The following is a 6,000-nucleotide window of genomic DNA, read 5'->3' on the forward strand; positions in this document are numbered from 1 at the left end:
ACACGTATATGATGCAGCTGCACAGTGTTAGTCCGTGATAATTCTCTGTAGCTTCATCACTATGACTGGTTTCTGTCACATACAAGCAGTCATGTGATCAGTGTTAATATAGCAGGATAGCAACAACAGCAAACAACAAGGCAGCTTGAACTTTTTTCACTTCCCAACCTCAGTCCCTTTGTTATATTAACAGTCTTACTGTGTGTGTATTTGTACCTGTGAGGTCTTATAGTTGTGTGTCTAATGTTTCTATTTTAGCCTGTAAAGAGTGAGGAGAAGTTGAAATACTCTGTCAGGGATGTGATAACTTCTGTTCTCTGATTGATGTCGATCCATAAACATCCAAACTTTTCCTTGTCAAGTTTCTTTTCGCTTTTCAAGATCCTTGGAGACACAGTGAGTCAGTGAGTCTCCTGACACTGTGGTGTGTTATAGCAGGGAGTCAGAGACACCGCCGCAGACCAGACCCTATCATAGCTCCCCTTCTGTCAACCCATTATCTTTCTCCCACATGCTCCTCTTCCCTTTTCTCTCCTTTCCCTCCCCTCGCCTTCCTCTGGATGTTATCTCCAGCCGCTTATGCCCTAATACCCCAATTGTTGTACTCTAAAAACAATAATTAGCAATCCCAAACGAGACGGAGGGGCGAATTTAACAGCTTTCTTCTGATGTGTATTCCCCCCCTTTTTTCTCTTTATCTCCCCCTCCTTTTTTCATAAGAGCAAAGAGAGGTGGAGGGGGGGGGGTTCGGGGAGGTATTGGCAAAGCTTCTTTAAACTCTCTGGTATTATGGAGGATTATTTTGTGCCGAGATCCTGGCTTGTGTGTCTGTTTTTTTCTTCCCTTCTTTTCTCTTCCTGGTTGTGGCAGACACGCTAGGTAAACAGTTTGTGTCACACTTGATTGCATTTGAGAAATTAAAAAACAGGAATGACAATAGGCCAGGGCTAGGGATGAGGACTGGGGGGACATTGACACCATAAGACCCTGGCTCTTTGGGGACCCCTGGTACGCTGTGTGACAGAGCGGCCCTCGCAGCCACAACAATACGAGACCTCGTCCTTCAGAGAACACTCCTCGCTCCCAGTCTCTGAGTCTATCTGCACTGGGCCATCTGCTCTCCTTCTCTCTCTTCGTCGTCGTTGTCGTTGTCGTTGTCGTTGTCGTTCTCCTCCTCCTCCTCCTCCTCCTCCTTCATGACTCCTTTTGGAGAGATGGTGTGTTTGAATCTGGCTTAATTATCCAAGTGTTTACAAGCACAAACACTCTGCCAGGTTGGAGGTGTGTATGTGTGTGAGTGTGTTTTCTAGACATATTCCCCTTGTGATTCACATACAGTCTGCGTACGTACACATAGACAGTGCAACATCTGTGCCTGTCACTAAAATCAGTGCAAAAGTTAGAATCAAGCAAGCCATTTAGTTGACACTGAATAAAGCTCAGAAACAGAGGAAGATGTGGCAAAAAGCTTCTCAGCAAGATGCAAGTCTGTGTGAGTTGAAAGGTAGATCAGTGGAGTGCTGTGAAAACAGCTTGAGTGGGTATATCACTGAAATACACATCTCTGGGTTTGAGGATTAATGCAGTGCAGTTAGGATCCAGCCCTATAGAGGGCAGTGTGATACTACAAAAGAAAACTGGTCTAAGCGTCATGTTTTCAAAGGCACCAACGAGCACTGGAACTACAGAGAGGTGGAACTAACAGTGTTCAGTATTGACAGCGTGGAAATATGTCGACAGTGTTGTTTGCTGCTAATGACTTCAGCTTTAAATAGGACCGATCATAAGCAGCAAATTGAATGTGGTTAAATGTCAAGTTAAAGAGGTTACAGATTCTCGTTCAAGGTCTGATGTTTTTGCTCAGCCTGGGGAGACTGTTCATACATGCCTGTCTGTGTTTTCTTCTCTTTTGCAATGCAAAGTTGTAGTCTTTTTTTGGAAAAAGCGTTCAGTGCAGTTGTAGCCAAATAAATCTCTATTCTCAGAAAACTACTGTTGAGACAAAGATGAAACCACAGCTACAATCAAACCTAAAGTGTAATGTAAATTTCATACTAAATCAGAGGTGTGAATACCCATAGCTTTACCTAAAAGAAAGCTACAAAGCTAAATCTAAATCTAACCACATCTAATGTGTCAACGCTAAACTTAAAGTCTAACTTAAAAGTATCCTCAAGCTAATCCTAAAGCTAAAACACGTCTTCCAATTTACATCTTAATCTAAAACATATGCATTTATGAACAGAAACCTGAGACGAAAGCTAAAGCTACAACTCAAAATAAAGTGAGAGCTATGCAAAAGTTAAAGTTAACTTCCAGCTTCAGGCTGAATGTAAAAACCTGGCCACCTGGAATTTTATGAAATGAGCTCTCTGTGCTTCGCATCTTAAAACCAGGAGAGAAATACTGTCTGTCTTCAGCACAGAAAAGGACTGAGTGAGGGAAGACTCAAAACAACAGCCATGTGACAGCGAAATACTGCTATGGAAAGCAGAAGTGTCAGGGTGGAGGAGAGGCGAGTGCAGCCAAACTCTAAGGGCACATGTCCTTGTTTCACTGTGGAAAACTCTTCCTAATCTTCATTACTGCAGCATTTCAGTTGAAACTATTAGTTAGCCTGTTTCAGTGTAAAAACCCATCAAGACATCATGTTCATCAACTCATAAAGGTAAAATCATTCATGTTGCATGCAGAATCCTCATGTTATCTGATCTGCATGTCAGAGGTCATCCACATTTAAAGACTGAGAAAACAGCTGCAGGAGGCTGAAGTCTCCAACTATTTCCAGCAAGTTTGTGTCACCCTCAAAGACCCATGCCCCGTTTCATTTCCTTTAGTCTTTATTTTGTGTAGAAGCATTTACTTGTGGCTGGCCGGAGCCACAGAGACTAGCTTAAAGCCAAACACGGGCACTAACCCATTTATCACCCTGGGCTTTCTTGCCTCTGTTTGTGTTCTCCCTGTGTTACAATCAATCATGTTTAATTCAATAGGCTTCACTTTGCTAAATCAAACCTGGAGTTTTGGATACGAGTTTGTGTCTACTCATGTAGCACATTTGCTTATGATTATTTGCATTTGACAATTAAACAGGAGTAAACCTGAGACAGGTTCCACCCAAACTGTCACACGTCGCGCCTGTCGAGGGACCAGCCTGCACCGGCCTGCCTGCAGCTTGCAGGCCTCCCCTAATATATAATCTGTTGTTATACTGTCACCGCAAGGAGCACAACCAACCCCGCAGAGATGCCACCGAAATTCATTAATCTAATTAAATATGTCGTATTGCCCAAATGAGACGCTGGTGTGGCTTTGCTGCAGGATAAGAGCAAAGTAAGGCTGGGTCCCACAAGAGCAGCATACAGCCGACGTGCGCTAACGCTACTGCGCTTCATTACACTCTTAATTACCTATTGTTTCTAACTAGTTGGTGGCGTTTTAATGAGAATCTACAGGCAGTTAAATGTAATCTAAATTTTCTAATCTACTGGTCCATTACCAAGGAGTCAAAATGTTATTGGTTTTGTGAGTAATCAGACTTTTAAATGGTGCTGATATCACTCCCGGAGGGCAAGGAGTGGGTTTCGACTGTGTAATTGAATTCTGTTTTTTTTCCCCCCCTCCTCCTTCTTCTTCCTCTTCTTTTTCTGGGAGCTGAGAGGAAGATTTTTCTGTTGCGGCTGGTCGCTCAGGTCGAGGAGCATGTCTTCGGTTCCGGTCGGATCACAAGGTTTTTCCGTTCGCGGGTCACCATGGCGACCCCTTCAAGAAAATGTGCATGTGTGTCTCTGCAGAATGTGTGTGTTTAAGTGGAATGTGTGTGTGTGTGTGTGTGTGTGTGCGTGCATTTTTGTGTGTGTTTCTGTGTTTGTGCCCCAGTCAGCCTCAGTGCTCTGCTGTGCTGTCACCTGCAGCCAGATAAGCCAAAGGATTTATCACCCAGTGAATTGCCTTTGAGTGGTGGATAAAATGGCTCCAATACATTCTCATATGAAAACGCTGCGAGGTTAATGAGAGCCAAATTCACAGAGGGCTAAATCTATTAGGTTTTCATGGATGGAATCAATCAACATGCACCACACCGGCTGATTTGTCATATTGAAGCATTGCCCGTTTGAATTCCAAAACACAATCCTCCTCACGGAATGATTCACTTTGATTTTGATTGCCTCTTCATCAAGAAGATGACAGCTATGAACTAATTTTCTTTTCTATCATGTTACACACTTATTAGCTCTGGCTGTCCTTGGCAGATGACTGATTCTCTCCTTTTATAGAGCTACAGTTGGATTTTCCTCAGGTCTCATAATGTTCCTGTATTCTTTTAAAATCAAATTATTTAGTTTTCAGGATTTTCATTTGCATAAAGGATTAGCCCCGGACTAATTAAATTCTGTTAGAGAGGTGTTCTTGAGATGGATTCGCCTGATAGTGTGAGTTGTTGCTTAGAGTGGTTATATACCTTTACATGCCTGATACAGTGTTTAAAATGTTCAAGTCAAAGGAATAGTTTGACATTTTGGGAAATTGGTTAATTCATTTTGTTTGCAGAGAATTAGATGAATATCACTCTCATGTCCACCAGCAGCTGGTTAGCTTAGCTTCACATAAAGACTGGAAGCAGGGGAAAACCTGGCTCTGTCCAAAAGTAAAACACCTCTAAAGCTCATGAACAAGTGCTGTCGCCTGCCTTTGTTTGATCCTTACAAAAGCCAAAGTGAGAAAACGACACATTGTTGTTTTTTGGGGTTTTGTGCCCGACTAATTCTTGGCCAGGTGCGGTAACTTCCTGGGGTCTCTGTTCGTTGTCTCACTGTGACAACGAAACTGCAGGAACGTGTTGTTTTTACATTGTGTTTCTGTACAGATTAAAGAAAAGAGATATAAGAGATATATAGCATGTTAACTAGTGAAGTACTCACAGCCTCACAGCAGTGAGTGAAGCAGTCACTAAATTGAATCTATAGGATTCGTGTACACGGACATGAACTTTCCTTGTTTTTCTTGACATCCAGCATGATGTTCAAAGTGATGTATTTCAAGTATCTTCTATGTCTGCACCATGTCCATCACTGTTTTCATTCCGTGGTCAACTAAGCAATAATGAATATACAACATATACAACAGACTTTCAAAACAAAGCTTGCTATGAGATATTTCAGGTGATGGTCGCTCTTTGGTTAGGTTTAGGCACATAAACTATTTGGTTAAGGAAAAGACTATGTTTAGGGTTAAAATACGTTCTTCCTTAGAGCAGAGTCATCAAACCTCCGTCTCCTGTGTGAACGTCCTGTGGTTCACCCTGGCCACCTCCCTTTGCTGACTGTTCATTCTTTGTACTACATTTGTTCTTATTGGTTTGAAAGTTGTGCTTAGCATCACGGAAAATCAAACAAATCAAACAGATTAAGTTTCATGGCTATTTTACAAGCTGTTCCAGTACTCGGCTGGCTGCTGGGGTGTTTTTGTTACCTTTGGACAGAGTTAAGCCAACTCTTTGTAGTTGTAGTTTGTAACTCTCAGTAGTTTCATATTGACCATACAAGCATTAGAGTGGTATAAATCTCCTCATCTAACTCTTTGCAATAAAACAAATAAGCGTATTTCCCAAAATGCTGAACTATTCTTTTAATAGAATAAAGATAGCCTAACATACAAATTGAGAGTCCAGCATCTGACTGAGACTCAACCAAAAAAAAAAAACCAACATCCTGTTTGGATGCCAAATTGTTCTGATGAGTGCTTTTGTGTCTGGTGAGTCAGGATGTTCATTACCGTTTTGTGTGCTGATCCAGGAGCTGATAAAGGATTTCCAGCAGCTCATGTCTCCACTGGATTTTCAGATCTTTCTTCAATAGCTCTTTTCAGATGGCACCATGTACAGTATGAGAGAGCTGGCATCACTTTATTCTCTCTGCGCGGATGCTGTGATGCTCCGCGAGAGGAAATGTCTAATCATTGTGGATGAAATAAAAAACAGAAAGACGCATCTGTCTTGGG

The sequence above is a fragment of the Chaetodon auriga genome, chromosome 8 (assembly GCF_051107435.1).
Source record: "Chaetodon auriga isolate fChaAug3 chromosome 8, fChaAug3.hap1, whole genome shotgun sequence".
Classification (NCBI taxonomy): Eukaryota; Metazoa; Chordata; class Actinopteri; order Chaetodontiformes; family Chaetodontidae; genus Chaetodon; species Chaetodon auriga.